Consider the following 12,283-nt stretch of genomic DNA (forward strand, 5'->3'; position numbering starts at 1 on the left):
GAAGTTATAAATACATATATTTGACATGACTCAAGCCTTTTCATGTTCATTAGAAAGAGCATGTTGAAAATGGGAATCCTTCTTCCCATTTTGCTCGAATTTGCTTGATTTCGGTTCTACAAGACCTTAAAACCTTATAACTTGATTTTTTTATTTCTATGCTTAGGCAATTATAAATACATATATTTAACATGATTCAAGCTTTTATAAGTTCATTAGAAAGAGCATGTAGAAAATGGAAATGCTTATTACTATTTTGCCCGAATACGCTTGATTTTGGTTCTACAAGACCTTAAAACCCTATAACATCTTTTTTTTGTGATTTCTTTTGTTAGGAAGTTATAAATACATATATTTGACATGAATCAAGCCTTTTCAAGTTCATTAGAAAGAGCATGTAGAAAATGGGAACGCTTCTTCTCATTTTGCCCGAATTTGCTTGATTTCGGTTCTTCCAGACCTTAAAACCTTATAACTTGCTTTGTTTTAGTGATTTCTATGCTTAGGCAGTTACTAATAAATATATGTGACATGATTCAAGACCTTATAAGTTGATTAGAAAGAGCATGTAAAAAATGGGAACGCTTTTTCCCATTTGGGCCGCATTTGGTTGATTTTGGTTTTACAAGACCTTAAAACCTTATAACATCCTTTATTTTTGTGATTTCTTTTGTTAGGAAGTTATAAATACATATATTTTACATGACTCAAGTCTTATCAAGTTCATTAGAAAGTGCATGTAGAAAATGAGAACGTTTGCCTGAATTTGCTTGATTTTCGGTTCTACCAGACCTTAAAACCTTATAAATTGCTTTCTCTATGTTATTTATTTTCTTAGGAAGTTACAAATACATATATTTGACATGATTCAAGCCTTTATAAATTCATTAGAAGGAGCATGTAGAAAATGGGAACGCTTCTTCCCATTTTTGCTGAATTTGCTTGATTTTGGTTCTACAAGACCTTAAAACCTTATAACATGTTTTTTTGTGATTTCTTTACTTAGGAATTTATATATACATATATTAGACATGAATCAAGCCTTTTCAAGTTCATTAGAAAGAGCGTGTAGAAAATGGGAACGCTTCTTCTCATATGATGTTATTTGGTAACAATAATTTTCATTTTGATGACCTTAAATAGTTAAATGACCTAAAATAATGTCATTCTTCTAAGTGATTTAATTACTTTGTTTATGCTTTTTGTATCATTTATTTTTTAGTGAAACTGCTGTATAATGAACGAGGATCGAGCATGGATGTATAAACGGTTAGAAGGAAAATTCCTTAGTCCAACCTTTGCTGAAAAGGTCAATGAATTTATTACATTTTCTACTACACAAGACAATGTCGTGATAGATGGTGTGATGAAATGTCCATGTGCACAGTGTCGAAATATTCCTTATCAAGATCTTGATACCATTAAGGAGCATCTCTATAGGTATGGTTTTTTGCCTAACTATTTCCAATGTGTTTTTCATGGTGAACTGCACTTACAAAGAGAATCCCAAAGTAGCAGCTCCATATCCACCAAGGATGCATTGAACCCATATAGAAACATGGTATTAGATGCCTTTGGACTAGAAGGTGGTTTAGAAAATATTGAAGAAGAGCCACATGCTAGTTACAAGAAGTTCTTTGACATGATGAAGGCAGCGGAAGAGCCATCGTATGATGGCTGCAAGTTGTCTGTATTGTCTGCTGCTGCAAGGATGGCAAACATCAAGTGGGAGTAAAATATTCCACATAAAGCTATAGATGGTGTTGCTTCCTTAATGAAAGACAAGTGCCCAGATGAAAACAAGATGATAGATAGTTTTTACAAGACTAAGAAATTGCTTGAAGGGCTAGAGCTTCCGCACCAAAAGATTTATGTATGTCCAAATGGATGTATGTTATTTTGGAAGGAACACAAAGATCTCAAAGAATGTCTATATTGCAAAGGAAGTCGTTATAAGACACTTAGAGAAAGTGGCAACAATTCTCCTCATAGTACTCTTATTTACTTTCCTATAGGCCCGAGATTACAAAGATTATATGCAACAAGATCTACTGCGGAGCAGATGAGGTGGCATAAAGATAATCCTCGAGTTCATGGCCTTGTGTCTCATCCAAGTGATGGAGAGGCGTGGAAACACCTAGATGAAGAGTGCCCTTCTTTTGCTGCGGAGGCTAGAAATGTCCGACTAGGTCTTTGTACCGACGGATTTTCACCATTTGGAAAGACAGGAAGGCAATATTCTTGTTGGCCCGTCATTTTGACTCCTTATAATCTTCCGCCTGAATTGTGCATGAAGAAACCTTTTATGTTTTAAAGTTTGATAAATCCAGGTCCGAAGAATCCTAAAGGGAATCTCGATGTGTACTTGCCACCTCTTATTGAAGAGTTAAAGCAATTATGGGAGGTTTGGTTACTGACTTACGACATCTCGCAAAAACAAACTTTTCAATTGAAGGCTGCATTGCTTTGGACTGTTAGTGATTTTCCGGCTTATGGCATGCTTTCAGGATGGACCACGTCGGGTAGATTAGCTTGCCCATATTGTATGGAAAACACTAAGGCTTTCACTCTTAAAAATGGTGGAAAACAAAGTTGGTTTGATTGTCATCGTCAGTTTTTACCCCATGATCATAATTTTCGAAAAAATAAGAGTGCTTTTTTTAAAGACAGATTTGAGAATAATTCCCCAGCACCACGAATGAGTGGTGAGGACATTTGGAATTGAGTATCTTTATTTCCAAAAACTGTTGAGCAAATAAGTGGTGATGATAACGAGGCAGAAGGATATGGAAAGTTCCACCATTGGACAAAGCAAAGCGTCTTTTGGGAGCTTCCATATTGGAGCAAGCTCTTGATACGCCACAATCTTGATGTCATGCACATTGAAAAAAATGTATTTGATAATGTGTTTCACACTGTAATGGATGTTAAGGGTAAAACTAAAGACAATGAAGAGACTTAGGGGAGTATTGTACACGACGAAAATTGGAGGCGCAAGATGTTGTTAATAGTAAAGGGGGAAAAACGGACTTTAAAAGTGAATGCTCCTTTTGTGTTGCCTAAAGAGAAAAGGAAACTTATTTGTGAATGGGTGAAGAAATTAAAGTTTCCTGATGGATATGCTTCTAATCTAAGTAGATGCGTTGATTTAAAGGAATGTAAGCTATTCGGTATGAAAAGTCATGATTGTCGTGTTTTTATGCAACGATTGCTACCAACGGTATTTAAAGACTTGTTACCCTTGAATGTGTGGAATGTTATTACTGAGTTGAGCCAATTTTTTAGAGATCTTTGCTCCACCACTTTAAAAATTACTGACATGGTGCGATTGGAAGAAAATATTCCTGAAATTATATGCAAATTAGAGAGAATATTTCCGCCTGGTTTTTTAATAGTATGGAGCATCTTCCTATTCATTTGCCATATGAGGCAAAAATTGGTAGGCCGGTTCAATATAGGTGGATGTACCCTTTTGAAAGGTAATTATATAAAATTCATATTTTACTTTCTTTTTTTTTTAAATTAATTTGAAGATACTTAGCATTTTTTATTATAGATTTTTATACCATTTAAAGAGGAAAGTGGGTAATAAAGCGCGAGTGGAAGCCTCAATTTGTAATGCCTACCTACTCGAGGAGGTAACAAATTTTTGCTCCCTTTATTTTGAAGAAGAAGTTGACTCTAAGGTGAAGGATTTAGGATTGGGTGCACATGCTGAAAGTGAATTGAACAATAATCCTGACTTAGCTGAGATGTTCTCTTCAACTTTTGGACATAGTTTGTCAGAAAGTCAACTTTGTTACCTTGTTGAAAAAGATTACAAAGTTGCTCACCGATATGTTCTAAGTAATTGTGAAACTCTACAGCAATATGAAAGGTAAATTTCTATAAAAGTACCATAACATGTTGCTCGTAACATATCTATATGTTTACATACTAATATAATTAACAGTTTGTTTGAAGAACAAATGATCAGAGAACATAGATGCCAAAGTTCAGATGAAGTTTGGATCAAATATGAAGACATATATCCTGATTGGTTTAAAGATTATGTAAGTCACTTAACTAATATAAAATACTAATTAAATATATGATTAACTAGTGTTTTTAGCATGCTAGTATATGACCGTAATGACATTTTGAACCTTTGATTAATATAGGTATTGGAAAAGGGCATCAGAAATAACATTGTTCGCTCGTTAGCATTTTGACTACTAACAAGAGTTTGAAAATTTAATCACTATCACATCAATGGCTATCATTTTCATACTCTTTCTCATGGAAATAATAAGTCAACTATGAATTATGGTATATGTGTGAAAAGTGTCCAAGGAAGTAATTATTATGGAATTCTACAAGAAATAATAGAGTTAACTTATGTTGGAGCAAGAAAGCGTTATACAACAGTGTTGTTTAAGTGTGAGTGGTTTGATGTTGGACCTGGCATTAGGATACATGATAAGTATAATCTTGTTGAGGTGAACCATTCAAAACGATATCCAAAGTATGATCCGTTCGTACTGGCATATCAAGCCGAACAAGTATATTATGCTCCTTGTCCTAGTAGTAGTAGTAGTAATGAAAGAAATCAGTGGTGGTTTGTTTTCAACATTAAGGCAAGAGGAGTTATTGATTCGCTCGTTGAGCCTAATGCATTCCAAGTTGCTTCAATTGAAAATCTTCCTTTGTATTCAGAATTTGAAGTAGGTGAGGAAGAAGCCCAAGAGCTTTCTTGTAATGAATATGAGGAAGTGGAAGAGGGAGAGGATGAGGAGGAGGAGGAGGAGGAGGAGGAATTAGAGGAAAATGATGATGAAGAGGAAGATGAAGAAAATAGTTCATTTTAGATTAGGCATTTAACTTTTTACTTTAGTTTATCTTAATTTTCAAATATTTTTAATGCCTTTAACTTCTTGTTATTGTAATTTTGATAGTTAAATTTTATATTGTATGAAATTTATATCAGATAGTTAATATTACTTCTTTAGTATATTCAACTCTTATAGTGCCTATATTACCTTGTCTTTTCTCATTTTCTAGTGTGTAGATACACAAAAATGGTTCTAACTAGAGGTGGCTTTAATGGGAGGGGTCCAATCATTAGGCGTCAACCTAATGTTTCATCACAACTTTCTTCTCAACAAACACCATCACATGGTGAAATGAATGATAATTCTCATATGGAAGAACTATATAGGGATCAAGAGGAGATGGAAATTGATGATGCAGATGGTGTTGGCTATAACGAAAATGAAGAGGAAGTAGAGTTTCCTGATGACACGGGTAATCCAGATGCTTCTAAAGTATTGCACAAAACAGAGGGACTATAGTGAGTAACCTTAGTTAATACAATTGAATTGGTGTGTATATATATATATATATATATATATATATATATATATATATATATATATATATATATATATATATATATATTTATTTTTTGTTTCTAATTTCAGTGTTTATGAAACAGGTTTCATTCTCGTGAAGTTGTGGATGAAGTTGTTGAAACTTCATATAAGACTTATTTTATGGGGCCATGGATTAACTGGGCTAAGGTTCCGAAAGAAGCAAAAGCAATTTGGTGGAAAGCTTTTAAGGTATTTTTCATTATGAAACATGATAATTTTTAACAATTTAAAATCAATTTTTCCTTTAATAAATTATATATCACTAACAAGTGGTGCATCATTGCTCAAAAGGCTAAGTTCTCTTGGGATCCTTCAATGGCAAAAATGGTAAAGAAAGGATGGCAGCAAAAATGTTCTAGAAGCCTTTCTAATGTGGTGAGTAAGATGTTCACAACAAAAGGTTATCGTGCTAAATGGTGTCACCCAAGCATTAGGAAACGACTTGCAGCTATTAGAGCAACTGATACCTTCAAAAAGAAGTCTGCCCAATATTTGTTAAATAGAAAGAGGCTTGGGAAAGAATTGCCAATCCATTTCCAAGGATCTAAATCAACCGAACAAATTAAGATTGAATTGGTATGTCATTTACAGAATGATTTATAACTTGATATTTGATATTTTATTAGTTATTCACAGAAGGAATGTGATCCCCAAATTAGTAGTAGTGTAATCTATCAATTGTTGGTACGAATGATCTAATTAGTGGAAAATAATGGATCCGTTTTTTTTTCCTTATCACAAAGGGTTGTTGCTGCGGCGGTGCTGTGGCGGTAGTGCTGCTGCCCTGCTTCGGCAGTGCTGCTGCTGCTGTGCTGTGGCGGCAGTGCTGCTGCTCTGCTTCGGCAGTGCTGCGACAGTGCTGCGGTAGTGCTGCTGCTATTGTGCTGCGGCGGCAGTGCTGCTGCTGTGCTGTGGAAGTGCTGCTGCTGTGATGTGGAAGTGTTGCTGCTGTGCTGCGGCAGTGCAGCTGCTGCTATAATGAGCTGCTGCTGCTGCTGCTCTGTTGCGGTGCTGTGTCAGTGCTGCTGCAGTGTTGTGGCAGTGCTGCAATGCTGCGGCTGTCGTTGCTACAGTGCTGCGGTAATTGTTAACTAATTCATCTAGTAGGTTGTTTCTGATTGAGTTTTTCTTTTTCCCTTGACACGAGTAGGAGAAACAACTACAACGTGTGCCTACTGCAGCCGAGTTGTATTACAAATGTCATGTTAAAGAGAATAAAGGTTTTGTGGATGAGACGGCACAAAAAGTTTGGGTAAGTATTTAAGTTTGTAATAGAATGTAATTATGCTTGTGTAGAAAATAAGACAATACTCATACTAACTTCATTTATTTAATTATTTTATAGGATGATTTTCAGAACAAGAAAGCCTCTAATTTGGAGACTGAAGATCCTAAAACGGAGGACGAGCTACTTTTGGAAGCCTTAGGTGGATAGAAAAATGGAAGAATATATGGTCTCGAAAGTGCTATTGACAATTATTATATGAAACCAAGGAATGAACCTAGTTCGAAGGCCCGAAATGAGTTGGTGACTAATTTGCAAAATCATGTTCAAGAACTCAATACAAAAAATGTAGTACAAGCCAAAGAACTTGAAGAGACAAAGGCAAGTCTTGTTGAAGCTACTACAAAGCTAAATGAAACAACAGAAAAGCTTAATGAAACAGTGGCTGCTATGAAGGCTATTCAAGAACAAGTTCAATTCCTAACCCAAAATGCAGTTCTTCGCTAAACTATAGATTTTTATTATCTACAAACTATAAAAATTTTCTAAGTAGTTAAACAAACATATATTAGGTTGTTTATTTTTAGCGTTGCCTATTTGATCTATATTATCTTTTAGTTTAGCCTTTGATGTACAAGTATTTTAAAGATATGATTTTTGTTTTATTGGCTTTGGATTTTAATTTTGATATAATATTTGTTATTTACTTTAATTGTTTTACCAAAATATTTATTTATTTATTCATTATTATTATTATTATTATTATTATTATTATTATTATTATTATTTTGCTGCTAGATTTGGCAACCAATTAAATGTTTGGTTGCCAATATCGTTGTAATAGTTAGCAACCAAAGGAACTATTGTGATATTTTTGTTGCCATTTTCAGGAACCAATATCAACAATTTATTGCCATTACTAGCAACCATTATTTATATTACGTCGTCATTGTTAGCAACTAACATTATAAATCTGTTACCAATATAAGCAACAATAATTAGAAATTTGTTGCCAATGTTAGCAACCAATATCACAAATCTGTTACCAACAGTAGCAACAATACTGAGAAAATTGTTGCTAGAGTTGGCAACGATTGCGCAAGACATAGCAACAATTGTGACAACCACATATAAATTGATGCAATGTAGCAACGTATTTTTTTTTTTAAATTGGTAGACAAAATCACTTGGCAACAAGCCTCTTAGCAACTAGTAATTTTTGTTTCCAATTTGTTGCCAAGTCAAGTTAGCAACAAAATTATTGTGCGAAACAAATTTTAATTGTTGCTAATTAAAATGCTCTATTTTTGTAGTGGCATTCAACAAAGCTAATTGAGTAAAATGAAATTCAAACACATTCAAAGAAAGCTTTTTGAATCAAATGAAAGTTAAATGCATTCAACAAAGCTAATTGAGTCAAATGAAAGTCAAACACATTCAAAAAAAGCTTTTTGAATCAAATGAAAGTCAAATGCATTCAACAAAGATACTTTAGTCAAATGAAAGTCAAACACATTCAAACAAAGCTTTTTAAATCAAATGAAAGTCAAATGCATTCAACAAGGCTAATTGAATCAAATGAAAGTCAAACATATTTAAACAAAGTTTTTTGAACCAAATGAAAGTCAAAAGCATTCAACAAAGCTAATTGAAACAAATGAAAGTCAAACACATTCAAACAAAGCTTTTTGAATCAAATGAGGGTAAAATGCATTCAACAAATCTTATTGAGTCAAATGAAATTTATACACATTCAAACAAAGCTTTTTGAATTAAATGAAAGTGAAATGCAATTAACAAAGCTAATTGAGTCAAATGAAAGTTAAACACATTCAACAAAGCTTTTAGAATAAAATGAAAGTCAAACACATTCATACAAAGCTAATTGAGTCAAATGAAAGTCAAATGAATTCTACAAAGCTAATTGAGTCAAATGAAAGTCAAACACATTCAAACAATGCTTTTTGAATCGAATGAAAGTCAAATGCATTCAATAAAGATAATTGAGTCAAATGAAACTCAAACACATTCATACAAAGCTTTTTGAATCAGATGAAAGTCAAATGCATACAACAAAAATAATTGAGTCAAATGAAAGTTAAACACATTCAAACAAAGCTTTTTGAATCAAATGAAAGTCAAATGCCTTCAACAAAGCTAATTGAGTCAAATAAAAGTCAAACACATACAAACAAAGCTTTTTTAATCAAATGAAAGTAAAATGCATTCAACAAATCTAATTGAGTCAAATGAAAGTCAAACACATTCAAACAAAGATTTTTGAATTAAATGAAAGTGAAATGCAACTAACAAAGCTAATTGAGTCAAATGAAAGTCAAACACATTATACAAAGCTAATTGAGTCAAATGAAATCCAAATAAAATTCATCAAAAAAGAGACCAAATGAGTGCCATAAATGCATTTGACTATCATTTGACTCAATTAGCTTTGTATAATGTGTTTGACTTTCATTTGACTCAATTAGCTTTGTTATTTGCATTTAAGTTTCATTTAATTCAACCAGCTTTGTTTGAATGTGTTTGACTTTTACTTGACTCAATTAGCTTTGTTGAATGCATTTTAATTTCATTTCATTCAAAAAGCTTCGTTTGAATGTGTTTGACTTTCATTTCACTCAATTAGCTTTGTTGAATGCTTTTGACTTCAATTTGATTCAAAAACCTTTGTTTTGAATATGTTTGACATTCATTTGACTTAATTATCTTTGTTGAATGCATTTGACTTTCATTTGATTCAAAAACAATTGTTTGAATGTGTTTGACTTACATTTGACTCAATTAGCTTTGTATAATGTGTTTGACTTTCATTTGACTCAATTAGCTTTATTGAATGCATTTTACTTTCATTTGATATTAAAAGCTTTGTTTAAATGTGTTTGACTTTCATTAGACATAATTAGCTTTGTTAGATGCATTTGACTTTCATTTAATTCAAAAAGCTTTGTTTGAATGTGTTTGACTTTCATTTGACTCAATTAGCTTTGTAGAATGCATTTGACTTTCTTTTGACTCAATAGGCTTTGTATGATTGTGTTTGACTTTCATTTGACTTAATAAGCTTTGTTAATTGCATTTCACTTTCATTGAATTCAAAAAGCTTTGTTTGAATATGTTTGATTTTCATTTGATTCAAAAAGATTTGTTTGAATTTGTTTGACTTTTATTTGACTGAATTACCTTTGTTGTATGCATTTGACTTTTATTTGATTCAAAAAGTATTGTTTGAATGTGTTTGACTTTCATTTGACTCAATTAGCTTTGTTGAATGCATTTGACTTTAATTTGATTCAAAAAGCTTTGTTTGAATGTGTTTGACTTTCATTTGAGTCATAAAGCTTTGTGACTGCATTTAACTTTCGTTTAATTTAAAAAGCTTTGTTTGAATATGCTTCACTTTCATTTGACTCAATTAGATTTGTTGAATGCATTTTTCTTTCATTTGATTCAAAAAGCTTTATTTGAATGTGTTTGACTTTCATTTAACTAAATTAACTTTGTTGAATGAATTTAACTTTCATTTGATTCAAAAAGCTTTGTTTTAATGTGTTTGACTTTCATTTGATAAAAAAAGCTTTGATGAATGAGTTTGAATTTCATTTGACTTAATAAGCTTTATTGAATGCATTGGACTTTCAATTGATTCAAAAAGCTTTGTATGAATGTGTTTGACTTTCATTTGACTCAATTAGCTTCGTTGAATGCATTTGACTTTCATTTTATTTCAAATGCTTTGTTTGAATTTGTTTGACTTTCATTAGATTCAAAAAGATTTGTTGAATGGATTTGACTTTCATTTGACTCAATTAGCTTTGTTGAATGCATTTGACTTTTATTTGATTAATAAAGCAATGTTTGAATGTGTTTAACTTTCAATTGACTCAATTAACTTTGTAGAATGTATTTGACTTTCATTTGATTCAAAAAGATTTGTTTGAATGTGTTTGACTTTCATTTGACTCAATTAGCTTTGTAGAATGCATTTGACTTTCATTTGAATCAATTAACTTTGTATGAATGTGTTTGACTTTCGTTTGACTCAATTAGCTATGTTAATTGCATTTCACCTTCACTTAATTCAAAAAGCTTTGTTTGAATGTGTTTGACTTTCATTTGACTCAATCAGCTTTGTCGAATGCATTTGACTTTCATTTGATTCAAAAAGCTTTGTATGAATGTGTTTGACTTTCATTTTACTTAATTTGCTTTGTATGAATGTGTTTGACTTTTTTTTGACTCAATTAACTTAGTTGAATGCATTTGACTTTCATTTGATTCAAAAAGCTTTGTATGAATGTGTTTGACTTTCATTTGACTCAATTAGCTTTGTTGAATGCATTTTACTTTCATTTGATTTAAAAAGCTTCGTTTAAATGTGTTTGACTTTAATTTGACTTAATTAGCTTTGTTGAATGCAATTGACTTTCATTTGATTCAAAAAGCTTCGTTTGAATGTGTTTGACTTTCATTTGACTCAATTAGCTTTTTTGAATGCATTTGACTTTCAGTTTATTCAAAAAGCATTGTTTGAATGTGTTTGACTTTCATTTGAATCAATTAGCTTTTTAGATGGCATTTGACTTTCATTTGACTCAATTAGCTTTGTATGAATGTGTTTGACTTTCATTTGATTCTAAAAGCTTTGTTGAATGTGTTTAACTTTCATTTGAGTCAAAAAGCTTTGTTGAATGCATTTGAGTTTCATTTGATTCAAAAAGCTTTGTTTGAATGTGTTTGACTAACATTTGAATAAATTATCTTTGTTAAATGCATTTGACTTTCATTTGATTCAAAAAGCATTGTATGAATGTGTTTGATTTCATTTGACTCAATTAGTTTTGTTGAATGCATTTGACTTTCCTTTGAGTCAAAAAGCTTTGTTTGAATGTGTTTGAATTTAATTTGAATTACCTTTGCAGAATGCATTTGACTTTAATTTGACTCAATTAGCTTTGTATGAATGTGTTTGACTCTGATTTGACTCAATTAGCTTTGTTAATTGCATTTCACTTTCATTTAATTCCAAAAGCTTTGTTTGAAGATGTTTGACTTTCATTTGACTTAATTAGCTTTGTTGAATGCATTTTACTTTCATTTGATTCAAAAAGCTTTGTTTGAATGTGTTTATCTTTCATTTGACTCAATTAACTTTGTTTAATAAATTTGACTTGCATTTGATTCAAAAATCTTTTTTTGAATGTGTTTGACTTTAATTTGACTCAATTATCTTTGTTGAATGCATTTGACTTTCAATTGATTCAAAATCCTTTGTTTGAATGTGTTTGACTTTCATTTGACTCAATTAGCTTTGTTGAATGCATTTGACTTTCATTTGACTCAAAAAGCTTTCTTTGAATGTGTTTAACTTTCATTTGACTCAATTAGCTTTGCAGAATGCATTTGACTTTCATTTAACTCAATTAGCTTTGTATTATGTGTGTGACTTTCATTTGACTCAATTAGCTTTGTTAATTGCATTTCACTTTCATTTAATTCAACATGGTTTGTTTGAATGTGTTTGACTTTTATTGGGCTCAATTAGCTTTGTTGTATGCATTTTACTTTCATTTGATTCTAAAAGCTTCGTTTGAATGTGATTAACTTTTATTTAACTCAATTAGCTTTGTTA

Source organism: Chenopodium album, chromosome 20 (assembly GCF_948465745.1).
Source record: "Chenopodium album chromosome 20, dcCheAlbu1.1, whole genome shotgun sequence".
NCBI classification, from domain to species: Eukaryota; Viridiplantae; Streptophyta; class Magnoliopsida; order Caryophyllales; family Amaranthaceae; genus Chenopodium; species Chenopodium album.